The following is a 14,425-nucleotide window of genomic DNA, read 5'->3' on the forward strand; positions in this document are numbered from 1 at the left end:
GACATTTGAGATCCCCTGCTGCTTTAGTTGGGATTAACCAGTTGTTTATCAAACTACTATATGGAACAGTGAACTTTAACACGATGTTCAATGGCAAGTAGCCAGAAGAGATTAAAGAAAAAAAAGGCAAAATTGCAATTTTTTTTGACCGCTTAAAACAGGTCAATACAGTTTCCAGATTATTAGGTGCATTTAGAAATTGAGAAGAAGGTTAATTTTAAAGGAACATAGCAACCAGTGTTTTAACACAACATAAATACGATATTGAACTGATGGTGCTCTCGTATGAATGATTAATGCTTTCCCCTCCTGTACGGTGAGTCATTATTCACTAATATACAAAACAATTTCACTTACACAGTAGGCGATGAAGCATTAATGCTCTGTGATCTTTTCTCAGTGCATCGTATGAGATGAAAGCCAAGAGCTTTAATATTAACCCAGTAGATTCAGTAGATCTCATATCTAACCCCATTGGTATTACTCAGTGTTGGCCATCTAAAATAGTGTCATTGCTCAGAAATTTTCAGTTTAATACTTCAGTCAGCGATTACAGTATATTTGCCCTTTGCATTAACTTAAACTAGTTGTGACAGAAATGAAATTTTCAAATTGGCGGCAGTAACTAGTGTGGTGCCATAGAGATTGGTGCTGGAACCCCAGCTACTCACAATACATATTAATGATTTGGGTGAGGGAATAAAATGTATTATCTTAAAGTTTACGGATGAAACCAAGTTGGGTGGAAAGGTGTACTGTGACGAGAATGCAGAGATCCTTCAGAATGATCTGGACAGGTTGGGTGAGTGGGCAAATCGATGGCAGATGCAGTATAATTTGGATAAATGTGAGGTATTCACTTTGAAAGCAAAACCCAAGGTGGCAGATTACTACCTGAATGGCTGTAAATTGGACAAGGGGAGTGCGCAATGGGACCTGGGTGTCCTCGTGCACCAGTCGCCGAAGATAAGCATATAGGTGCAACAGGCGATAAAGAAGGCAAATGGTATGTTGGCTGTCATTGCAAGAGCTTTTGAGTACAGGAGCAGGAATGTGTTATTGCAATTATACAGGGCCTTGGTGAGACCATAACTAGAATATTGTGTGCAGTTTTGGCTTTCTTTTCTGAGGAAGAATGTTCTTGGTCTTGAGGGAGTGCAGCAAAGGTTTACCAGGCTGATTTCAGTGGAGACTGTTTTTCAGAATAGACATCTGTAGCCAGTGGTGTTCTGCAGGGATCAGCGTTGGGACCTCTGTTGTTTGTGGTATATATAAATGATCTGGAGGAAAATATGGGTGGCCTGATTAATAAGCTTGCAGATGACACGAAGATTGGTGGAGTTGCTGATAGTGCGGGGGATTGGCAGAGGATACAACAGATATAGATAGATTGGAGACTTGGGTACAGAAATGGTAGACGGAGTTTAATCCGGAATAATGCGAGGTGATACATTTTGGAGGATCAAATTTAGGTGTGAATTATATTGTAAATGGCAGAACCCTTAGGATTATTAATATACAGAGAGATCTGGGTGCGCAGGTCAACAGTTCCCTAAAAGTGGCAACACAAGTGGCCAAGGCAATTAAGAAGGTATATGGAATGCTTGCCTTCATCAGCTAGGGCACTGAGTACAAGAGTTGGGAAATCATGTTGTAGCTATATAAAACCTTGGTTAGGCTACATTTGGAGTATTACATACAGTTCTGGTCACCATACTACCAGATGGATGTGGAAGCTGTGGAGAGAGTGCAAAGAAGGTTCACCAGGATGTTGCCTGGTCTCGAGAGTATTGGCTATAAGGAGAGGTTGAATAAACTAGGATTGTTTTCACTAGAAACATAGAGGCTGAGGGAGACCTAATAGAGGTCTACAAAATTATGAGAACAGAGACAGGTTGAAAGTCAGAGGCTTTTTCCTAGGGTGGAAATGCCAATTACAAGGGGGCACAGGTTCAAGGTGAGAGCGGGAACGTCTAAGGGAGATGTGTGGTGTAAGTTTTCATGCCGAGAGTAATGGGTGCCTTGGAATGTGCCTCCAGAGGAGGTGGTAGAAGCAGGCACATCTAACAACATTTAAGAGGCATTTGGATAGGAGGGAATAGAGTGATATGGACCAAGTAAGGGCAGAGCTGAAGGGTTTTTCTGTAGTTTTGTTAAGGCATCCTGATTGCCACAGACTTGGAGGGTGAAGGGCCTGTTCAAGTGCTGTACTTTTCTTTTGCTCTGACTCAAGTATCTAGGGAGGGATTCTCCCAAAAAAGTATCAAATGTGCGTAAAAATGAGTAAATCTTGTTGGTTTTCTGAGAGGGAGTTTCAAAATGAATCTCTCATACTCTGCAATGCAGAGTGGCCGAGTATAAATCATGTGAAGAATCAGTGGGTGGGCCTATTCCTGCCAGAGAAGCCGGTAGTATAGTGCTGATTTTCCAGTTCTTAAGGAGTTTTCAATGGTGCTGCACATATTCTGAATGAACTCCTTGCTTGATGCAATAGGCACATGTCTCCCAATTGCTGACCAACCTCTCAACACTGCATCACTGTCCCTCTGATCCTCTCAGCCCAGGATCGCTGGTCCCCCAGATGTATCTGGACCAGCCTCAACCCCCCACTGCCCCCCTGGCCCACCTTGAACTCCCCCCTCCTGCCGGGGAGTCCTGATCTCCCCAAGTCCCGCCAGAAATCCAGTGCCTTGCAGAGACCATAGCGCTCAGTGGGAAGCCTGCTAAACAGTCTCTGTCTGTATCTCCCGGCCTGCTACGCTGAATCCACACCACCCCCCCACCTTGTTTGAAAGATCTATCACATTAAATATGTCTCTCTGCTAAACCTCCAGACCTCTTGATCTCAATTTGATTCAAAGTAGAAACAAAAAATATTCAGCAGGTCTGAAAGCATCTGTAGAGCAAAATAGAATTATAATTTCAGATCAATGACCTTTCATTACAACGGAATCTGATTTAATGTGAGTTACTTGCGAATAAAGCAATTTTGATTTTAAGTCAATTCCAATATTCTTTTAATATATTTATTTTATATTTTAGACATCTACGTAATTTCATTGCTACCCTGTAATTTCTGTTTCCTGGTCCCACCCTACTTTCATGCCAAGTCTTAAAGAGACAGCTAATTTTCCAGCTCTTAAGGAGTTTTCAATGGTTCTGCACATATTCTGAATGAACTCTTTGCTTGATGCAGTAGGACACTACTTAGCATGCTCTTGTCTTTCCTTCTGGCAGTTTTCCTGCTGCAGCTTCTGCAGAATGGACCAAACAGTCCAACTGCTAAAGGGGAAATTTAGCCCAGGTATGGGATGATGTAAAAACAACAGGGTTGTTTTGATGGGCAATTTTAACTTCCCAAGTATAGACTTGGATTCCTTTAGTGCAGGGACTTGGACTGGGCAGAGTTTGTTCAGTGTGTCCAAGAGTGCTTCCTGAGGGAATATGTAGACAGTCCAACTCGAGAAGGGCTCTTTTAGACTTGTTTCTGGGAAACGAGCCTGGAAGGTGATTGATGTCCCAGTGGGAGACCATTTTGAGAACACTGATCACAATTCTATAAGTTTCAAGATACTTGTAGGAAAGGATAGAAGTAGCCCCAGAGTGAAAGTATTAAACTGGAGGAAGGCTAATTACAACGGTATTAGGCAAGAGCTAGGGAATGTAAACTGGGGCCAGCTGTTTGAGGGTAAATACATATCCGATATGTGGCAGTCATTTAAAAGGCAGTTGTTAACAATTCAAGATAAGCAAGTCCCTGTAAAAATGAAGGATAAAGATGGCAAGGTTTGGAAACCCTAGATGAAAAGAGAGATTGTGAGCTTAGTGAAAAAGGAGGAGGAACTAAATTTCAGGAAATTGAAAACAGGTAAGGCTCTTGAGAAATACAACAATAGCAGGAAAGAGCTGAAACAGTGACATAGGAGGGCAAAAAGAGGCCATGAAATGTCTTTGGTAAGCAGGATTAAGGAGAAACCCAAGGCTTTTTGTGCATATATAAGGAGGAAGAGGGTAGCTAAGGAAGGGGTAGGTCCACACAAGGACAATGCAGGGAATTTGTGTATGAAGCCAGATGAGGTGGGTGAGGTCCTTAATGAGTACTTTGCATCAGTATTCACAAAGGAGAAGGATGTAGTGGATGGTGAGTGTAGGAAGGAGGATGCTGACATTCTAGGACATGCTGAGATAAAACAAAAGGGAGCGGGTATTGGAGGTTTTGAAAAACATTAAGGTGGACAAGTCCCCAGGGCCAGATAGGCTCTATCCCAGAATACAGAGAGGCAAGGGAAGAAATTGTTGAGGCCTTGGCCAAAATATTTGTATCGTCTTTAGCCACAGGCAAGGCACCAAGTGATTGGAGAGTAGCCAACTTTGTTCCTCTGTTTAAGAAGGGAAGAAGAGACAATTCAGGAAATTACAGGTCTGTGAGTCTTACATCAGTGGTAGCGAAATTATTGGAGAAGATTCTCAGGGACCGGATGTACCCACATCTGGAAGAGAATAGACTTAAAAGTGATAGGCAGCATGGTTTTGTGAAGGGGAAGTTGCGTCTCACAATCTTAATTGAGTTCTTTGAGAAAGGGACAAAAAAAATTGACCAGGGTAGGTCAATGCAGGTTGTATACATGCGCTTTAGTAAAGCCTTCAATAAGATTCCTCATGGCAGGCTGATGCAGAAGCTAAAATCATATCGGACCCAAGGTGAGCTGGTAAAATGGATACAAAACTGGCTTGGGCACAAAAACAATAAGAAGTCTCACAACACCAGGTTAAAGTCCAACAGTTTATTTGTTTGCACAAACCACAAGCTTTTGGAGCACTGCCCCTTCATCAGGTGACTCACCTGGTGAAGGAGCAGCGCTCCAAAAGCTTGTGACTTGTGCTACCAAATAAACCTGTTGGACTTTAACCTGGTGTTGAGAGACTCCTTACTATGCTTACCCCAGTGCAATGCCAGCATCTCCACAAATTGGGTACAAAAAAAGCACAGAGTAGCAGTGGAATGGTATTTTTCTAACTGGAGGTGTGTGACAAGCAGTGTTCCACAAGGATCAGTGTTGGGGCCTCCGTTGTTTGTAATAGAAATGATTTGGAGGAAAATGTAGGTAGCCTGATTATTAAATTTACAGATGATACAAAAATTGGGAGAGTGGCAGATAGTGAAGAGGATTATCAGAGGATACAACAGGATATAAAGCAGCTGGAGACCTGGACCAAAAGATGACAGATGGAATTTAACAAAGACAAGTGTGAGGTGATGCAATTTGGAAGGTCTACTGCAGAAGCGAAGTGTACAGTAAATGGTAGAGTCTTTGGAAATACTAGCGTACAGAGGGATCTTGGCCTGCAGATCCACAGTTCCCTGAAGGTGGCAACTCAGGTGGACAAGTTGGTCAAGAAGGCATATGGTATGCTGGCCTTCATTGGTCGGGGCTTTGAGCCAACAGCAAGCTTGTGAGGGCCGAAGAGAAGGTACTGGTTGTTGTTGAGAGGAACAGTGGGGTGACTCAACAAGGGCAGCAGCAAGACTGAAAGGGCTGGTGGGCAACTAACCAAGGGTGAAGGTGAGGCGAAGTGAGCCAGGCAGCAGGCAAAGCAGCCAGTGAGTGAGCAAGCATGTTTCCCAATGTCATCGTGGAGCAGAGATGAGGTGCGAAAGCCAAGGAGGAACAGGCAGTTATTGATGTGATCAATGAGGTGATTCGATAAGGCCAGTAGAGCTGGGCGGCAAGCCGAGGATGAGGTGAGGAGGCCAGATAACCAAGCAAGCAATGAGTGAACCAGCAGAATAGTGAGGTCATTGAATAATAAATAGACCAGAGCACATAGGTAATATGAAAAATATGAGAAAAGAGTTTAATGTTGGAAGTTGAAAGCAGTTTGGAAGTCTTCATGATTCCCATTGTCTGAGGGTGAAAGGAAACAGCATGATGGAAAGGAGAAATCGGTTGTTTTTTTCCAGAAGCCTCTAAGGCAGCCTACAGTTACATTTGCAAATTATCCCCGACTGCAATAAATGGAATCACACATTCTTTGATGGGTACTCTAACCAGAGAACCATTGGAGAGATCTCACTGATCATAAAACTTCCAAAAGTCACATTAAGGCTATTAAGGCTGGAAGAATTAATTCTGTGTTATCGGCTCAGTTTCAAAAGCAATGTTCTTACTGGAGGAAAGTGCTGAGACATGTTGTTGTTACAGGCCAGCTGCTATCTTCTTTGGAACTTCCTTTAAGAGGACATGATAAGTCACAGGTGCCAAGTCAAAGAGGTAATATTTCAGTCGGCCTTAAATATCTCAGTGAATTTGACGAGTTTCTCAAAAAGCACACGAGAAACTATCAATATTATGGCTCAGGGTAGACCAACTTTTTAACACAGAGATCATACAATCACTATAGTAGCAGGGTGACTCAGAATCCAATTCACTAACAAAATTAAAGATGCCAAATACTATTCCATAATAGTTGATACAACATCAGATGTCAGTTGTGTGGACCAATTAACATTAATTTTAAGAGATGTGACCAGCAATGGTGAAATTGTCGAGCAATTTCTCTGTTTTGCTCCATTATAATCCCTGGAAACAACCGTCTTAGAAATCATTGCAAATTTAGGTTTGGACATCAAAAATTGTCTTGGGCAGGGGGTTGATAATGCCGCAAATATGGTAGGAAAATATTCAGGTCTGCAAGCAAGACTGAACAATGCAAGCCCCTGTACATTATTCATCCCATGTTCCATTCACCCCTTGAATGTAATTTGCAATGCAGCAGCTGAATTCTGTGAGGTAGCCATGCATTTTTTGACTTTCCTCAAAACCTATATGTCTTTTTTTTGATTTTCGCACATCAGTAGAAGCAGACACATGGAAAACAGTTAGAAGAGTTTGTAACATCAGGTAATTTGTTTGTGCAGGTGCTGCTTTGTCTTTGAAGCTGAAGTTTGTTGATATAAAGGAATGCTTATCAAATACAGCCACACTAAATTCAGTGAAACCACATGTAAAAACTGAAGCAAAATCCTTAACAGAGAAGTTTGAAAGATACAATATTGCAGTTTTTACTGTTTTGTGGTACCATTTACTTCGAAGAATCAAAACAATTGCTACAAAATGTTGATTGAACTTTATTGAATGCTTTACAATCATTAGCCTCAGTTGGAAGTTTTGTCATGAAAGTTTGAAATGACTATATCTCAGTGGAAGCAAAGGCACTAACATTGACAAAAAATACAGATCCCTCCGATGATGAGACGTGTACAAGATGCTGGAAGTAATTTTTTGATGAAAATAGAGACAATTTAATCACTTTAAGAGGGAAAGAGAAGATTATTCTTGAGACTGTCAATGTTATTTTGACACAATAATGGTGAATTGTTGAGTAGGAGTGAACCTCTGAAGAAAACTATTTGTACTGAAAATAAGTACTAGGGTAATCAACTGGAAGTGGATGGACACCTATAGAGGTTAAAACTAGGCACAGGAGCAGGGGTTTCTATTTTATTGGATTAAATTAAATGCTTCAAACAGGTTACATTGTTAGCCTCAATCATTAAATTAAAAGTCCTGGCAGTACCATTTTAAAAGTCAAAGACGAACACATGGCAAATCTGAAATATGAAGATTTAGAAATACTCAAACCTTTCTATGTCATTCAAAATCAAAGAGTGCCCTCTACTATGCAGAAAGGTATGCCTAAAACTGAAATTAATCTATAAAGTGCATGATGTTGCTGATGAGAACTACAGTAATACATTTCAGAATGAATTCCCAAAATAATTTACAGGCCAAACATAAGAAATAGGAGCAGGAGTAGGCCATCTAGCCCTTCGAGCCTGCCCTGCCATTCAATAAGATCATGGCTGATCTGAAGTGGATCAGTTCCACTTTCCTACTTTCTCCCCATAACCCTTAATTCCCTTGTCTATCAGAAATCTATTTACCCGTGACTTAAATATATTCAATGAGGTAGCCTCCACCACTTCAATGGGCAGAGAATTCCAGAGATTCACCATCCTTTGAGTGAAGAAATTCTTCCTCAACTCTCTTCTAAACTGCCCCACCCCCCCACCCCCCCCCCCCCCCCCATATTTTGAGGCTGTTCCCTCTAGTTCTGTTAAAAGGAAGTTAAAGACTGAGTACTGTATCATACTTTGAGCTAATGGTAAACCAATGTGCCTCCTAACACCAAGGAAAATCCCTCCCTCATTGGAAAGATAGCAACAGAGGACCAGTCATTATGCTAACACAATGGTGTTCGGGATTGGTTATGGTCCCAAAACTAAATGGCTTGGGAAGAATGTGCAAGGATTTAATTCAACTAAACAGATCAGTGGAATATAAGAGCCACCGAATGTCCCCAGTGGATGAGAACCTTGCCAAACTAGCCAAAAAGTACTTTAATTACCACATCTGGACAAAGAATCCTGATAACATTTGCAATGCCATTCATTTTGTTATTGTTTCAATAGCTTGGTTTTTGAAATAATGTCCACTCCAAATATTTTCCAGAGAACAATGTCTCATGCTATAGAAGGTATGGAAGGAGTATTATGCCATCTGACAACATGGCTCTATGAGAGAAGAGCATGGTCTGAGGGTCACAGTAGATTCTTACAGGATGCAGGCTTAACAGTGAATGAAAAATAGGAGTTCATCAAACCTGTGATCAAGGTCACATAGAACATGCCACTGGAAGAATTAGAGAACTTCCACAACAGAACTCAGCTTCAAAGATTCCTTAGGCAAGTTCCTACCAAACACAGCAGTGATCATAAGAAGTTGGGAATTAGAGCAGAAGTCCGCTAGCCATGTTCTGATTGAATGGCGGAACAGGCTCAATCTCTCCTTGGTCACAAATCCACCTCCCTGCCTGTTCTCCATACCCCTTTAACCCCATTTTTTTAAAAATTGGAAATATATCTAACTCCTTCTTGAAACCATTTAATGATTCAGTCTCCACCGTGCTGTGGGGCAGCAAGTTCCACAAATTCACCACTCTCTGTGACAAGTAATTCCTCCTCATCTCAGTTTTAAATCTACCTCCTCTCAACCTATACCTGTCACCTCTTGTTCTAGGTTGCCCACAAGGGGAAACATTTGGTCTACATTTACTGTATCAATCCCTTTTAGTATTTTATATACCTTGACCAGATCCTCTCTCAGCTGTTAAGACAGGACCTAAACCAACAAAATGTTTTCAAAAAGATTAAACAACTTCATTTGTTCTGAAATCATGGCACATGACAACACAGAATTAATGATTGTAATAACAACGGATGCATCATCTACTGGGGTAGTTTTGTTTCAAGGGCAGAGAGACAGCAAGCATAAATCAGGCTACCTTGCCTCTGGATTACTTACAGAAACAGAACAATCATGTGCCATAATAGGAAAAGAAGTGTCGGCAGTAAGATGGGGCATGTGAAAAATATTCAGATTATGTCTCAAATGCAATCTATGGAATTACCCACTAATCCAACACTATGGCATTACTTTGAACAACACACGCACTTCAGTCTTTGACACCTTCAATGAAAAAATAGTCATACCAAGAGCATCTCAGCTTGAAGTCTTCAAAGACTTCACCAAGGTCATGTAGGCATAGAAGAATGACGGGCGTGATTTTCCCAGCCTGCTGTGCAGCTTGAGGCAATTGGAAGGCTGGCAATGGCGGGGGGCACTTGTCAACCGATCGCCCAGTGTACTAACAGATTAACACGTGCACCTTCCCCTCTGCAATCTGCTGGCAGCCTCTCCGGCGGGATTAGGCTTTCTGTTTCCTGCCCATTGGGCATTTAGCTTTTTTTGATAAATTGCCTCCATCTTGGGGGAGCATAGCAATCAGTTTGTTGGTCTTGCATTATTCACTCAATAGAAGGAATGATTTCCAACTCTCTTACATGTGCCATCAGCAGCCAATCACAAATACTTGAACCCAAAATTGTCACAAACAACCATGAGAGGGTAAAACAGAGTAAGAAAGAACAGAGAAGCAACTGGCCTCAGAATTTTAATCGCAGGCATACAGCATGTAAGTTACCAGTGCTGAAATCGGGCAGAAAGTGTCAGGGTCCAAGACCAACAAAAGGAGGGCACAATCATTGAAGAACTTCACAACCAAGAACGTATAATATTGAGATAAATTTTAATATCTTTGGAGACAGAACAAATAGAAACTTGGGCTTACTGTTTGGATCCTGAAGAAGAAAGACTTTCCACAAGTACTACAGCTAAGCAGGAGAAGATGACCCACACCGACAAAAGAGAGAGTATGGAATATCCTAGGCCTCAAAAGGAGATGAAAACAAGATCAGGGTGATTGGTCAAGGCACTAATTCTGTGAAGTCTGAAACTTTGTGGTGGGGATATCTAAGAAGATAATAAATAGGGATAAAGACTTGGGGACCAAGATAGAATAAAGGGTTAACATCAGAAGTGTGCAAGTTGCTGACATGATAATGATATCAAATCACAAGACTGAGAAGTAAGAGAGATCTTGGAGGAGAAGTGGTAATGTCGTGCAGAAGTCCAAATGTGTAAATAGTTCCTGTAAATAAAGGGTAATAGCTTTGAGAAATTACAGACACGAGCAGCATACTTTGGGAAAACAGACAATACCCAAATTCCCCATCTTAGACCCTGACCACACAATAGAACACCTTTTTACCTGCTTCCACCTGATTCCGAACCAAGGTCTAATTAACTGCCAACTCTTAAAGCCTAATGACTCCTGTGGCCACTACCATGGGGAATTGACTAAAACAGGATTCAAATTGGTTACTGCCAAATGTTTCTTTAGCAATTACACATCCAGGACTGGTTGTGTTTGCTGGGATGTATTACTGCAATTATCTTCACATGAGCACCTCCCTCAATCATCATTCAAAACATTTGAAACTGCTCAATGGGTTGAGCCAGCCCATTCTATGAGAAGCATCCTGCAGTGCTGTTTACAAGTGTATTTGGCAGCCCCATCACAAAAGAGGGGGTGGGAAAGTACTAAGCATGCTCTCTGCTTCAAAAATTTTGAAGACCAGCAACAATGCTCAGCATCAAGCTCTAAAGCAGTAAAATTTTTCTTTGTACAAAAAAGGTTCAAAATTAAAAGCTTTCTTGGCAATAGCCACCTGTCATTTACCATCAGAATTATATTTTTAAGTGCTGTTAGCAGCAGGTTTTTATGAAGGTCAGGCTGATGCTAGTATAGGAGACTTGTATATTGTGCCACCTGACTTCATCTTCATGTTATTGACATTGCTGTGGATATTTCAAATACAGTAACTAGAAAGCCCACTAAAGTATCCTGATGTGACTGATGGAGTTGCTCCAATCAGATTGGCTAGTGGCTTCCAAGGCTGAAACTCCCTACCCAGTGAGGGATGAAAGGTCACTTGACCCTTTTTAAGCCTACTCACAGACAGTGATGGCCGTGGGGCAGGCAGGCCTGGAAGAGGTCAGCTTTTGGGGGGAGGTGGGGGAGTGGAATGGATGTGAGGCACCCATCCCTCTGCATCTCCCACAATAACCCACTCATGGGTTCTAACATAGATGCACGAGCTACAATTATCCAAAATTCCTTATTTTTGAGCATGGGAACTAACAAGAAAGGAGAGATAGTAAACACAGGGGCCAGTTAGCCTAACAGTGCTGTAAGTTATTACTAAGAAAGTACTGTACTTAGAAAAATACAGGATGATTAGAACATGTCAACAAAATTTTATAAAAAATAAATCCTGTTTGACAAACATTTTTACTGTTTTGGAGGATGTAATGAAAAAGGTCATGGGGATTTTGAAAGGCATTTGACAAGGTGCCACACAAAAGCTGTATAGGCAAGATAAGAGCTCATGAAGTTGAAGAACTATGTTAGCATGGATGGAGGATTCATAGAAACCCTACGGTGCAGAAAGAGGCCACTCGGCCCATTGAGTCTGCACCGAACACAATCCCACCCAGGCCCATATCCCTAAATATTTACCCACTAACCCACGCATCTCAGGACACTAAGGGACAACTTTAGCATGACCAATCAACCTAACCCACATATCTTTGGACTGTGGGAGGAAACTGGAGTACCCGGAGGAAACCCACACAGACACGAGGAGAATGTGCAAACTCCACACAGACAGTGACCCAAGCCAGGAATCGAACCCAGGTCCCTGGAGCTGTGAAGCAGCAGTGCTAACTGCTGTGCTACCATGCAGCCCACATTCCTTAACGGACAAAAGGCAAAGAGTGAGTATAAATGGGACATTTTGAAGTTGGCAGGTAGTGATTAATAGAGTGCTACAAGGATCAGTGGTGGGACTTCAGCTATGTAGAATCTATATTAATGACTTGAATAAAGAGAGAATAATGTATCTAAGTTTGTTGATGATACAAAACTAAATGGGAAGGTAAACTGCAGGGAGGACACAGAGAGGCTGCAGAGATATAGACAGATTAAGTGAATGGGCAACAAGTTGGCGAGAGAGAACAATGTGGGGAAGTGTGTGGTTATTCACTTTGATTATATGAATAGAAAAGTGGAATATTTTTTAAATCTGTAAATGTTGATGTTCAGAGGTTTGAATATCCTCCTTCCTGAAACACAGAAATTGAGCATGCAACACAAGCGGGCATTTAGGAAGATAAATGCAGTGTCAGCCTTTATTGCAAGGGGATTGGAATACAGGAATAAAAGCCACTTTCTACAATTATGCAGGATTTTGGTGAGACCACATCCGTAATAGTGGGTGCGATTTTGCCGGCTATGTTCACCCCAAAATCTGAAAATCCCACTCAGGGCCCACGGTCCGCCCCTCGCCAGATACAACTCCCATGGTGGGCAGAATGGGAAAATTCATCCCACTGTGTGCAGTTTAGGACTTGATACTTAGGGAAGGGTATATTTGCTTTCTAGGCAGAACAGTGAAGGCTCACTAAATTGATCCTTGGGATAAGGGAGGTGTCCTATGAGAGGGTAAGCAAATTGTGTCTATAATCTCCGCATTTTAGAAGAATGAGAGGTGATCTCACTGAAACATGCAAGACTCTGAAGGGGCTTGATAGGGTGGATGCTGAGAGATTGTTTCCACTGGCTGGGAAATCTAAAACATAATTTAGGGGATCATTTAAGACCGAGATGAGGAGAAATGACTTCATTCAAAGAATCTTTGGAATTCTCCACTCCGAGTGTTGTGGATTCTCTCTCCATCAGTGAATATTTTTAAGGTTAGGATACACAGGTTTTGATCTCACAGGGAATCAAGAAATGTGGGGAGCAGGTGGAAAAATGGAGTTGAAGCCCAAGATAAGCCAGGATTCTTTTGAATGATGGAGTAGGCTTGACGGGCCAAATGGTCTACTTCCGCTGTTATTTCCTGTGTTCTTATTTGAGCACTAAACTAAAGAAAATCAATGTTAAATCCTTCAACCTGCCAAAGACCAGAAAATAATATGGTGGGCATGTGACCTGTTCTAATAATTTTGAACACAGTAACAAGGGTTTCTGTTCAACCCTGAGTCCGACTGGATTCCTCTAAATACTGATTACTCGAAAACATAAGATCCACTTACAGAGGGACTTGTGATGGTTAACCCACAGAAAAGTTCTAGCTTTAATACGCTAAGATAATTTAAAATTGTAAGGTACTTTAATCAATTTTTATTGACAAACTGGCATCCTGCTAGTCTTATTCTGGTGCTGTGTCACTGACAGGCATGAGCCTATTATGCTGAAGGTGAGTGCCTATGTTTACAAGGTCACTGTTTATTTCTAGCTTTAGGAAAAGGATGGGCATTTGGAACGATCATTTAATCACAGCTGAGTTCAACCTGATTCTCCATGCTCTCCCTTTCTATGTGAAGCCTACAATATTCCAACTAGATAAACAGCTGCAGTTTTGTAACAGACAGTAGTCATCTAACTATTAAGCAGTTGCTATTTGGGATTAAACTACCAGAGTTTCACGTAAATTGTTAAATATATTGAGGAAACATTCTCGAAATACAATAATGCAAGAGTCAGTGTTACACATGACATCTTGCCATCTTGGCCAGTTTTTATTCTTTTCCTATGCTATAATTGGTAAATAATTCTTCAGGCTGCAGGTGATTGAGATTACTGGTACATATCTGTGTCTATAAGTAAGTAGAATATTTAAGTAAAAGGCATTTAAGCCAATAAATAGAATGTTTGCTGGCAATCCTTGCTTATTACTCAAAAGTTTTCATTATATCACCAAAAGACATGGAGGAGATCAGGAAGTAATGAATAAACCACTGCCCTGCAGGATATTTTCCAAACTAGCACAATGTCTGAATTGTCATTACTCCCATCATATCTCCTCATAGCATCCTCCCCATACCCCTAGAATTCTTCTGCCTCCACACATTTCTCCAATTCCCCTCTGAACATCACTGTTGAAGCTGTATTCACC

Source organism: Carcharhinus amblyrhynchos, chromosome 8, assembly GCF_965287045.1.
Source record: "Carcharhinus amblyrhynchos chromosome 8, sCarAmb.v2.hapA, whole genome shotgun sequence".
NCBI lineage: Eukaryota > Metazoa > Chordata > Chondrichthyes > Carcharhiniformes > Carcharhinidae > Carcharhinus > Carcharhinus amblyrhynchos.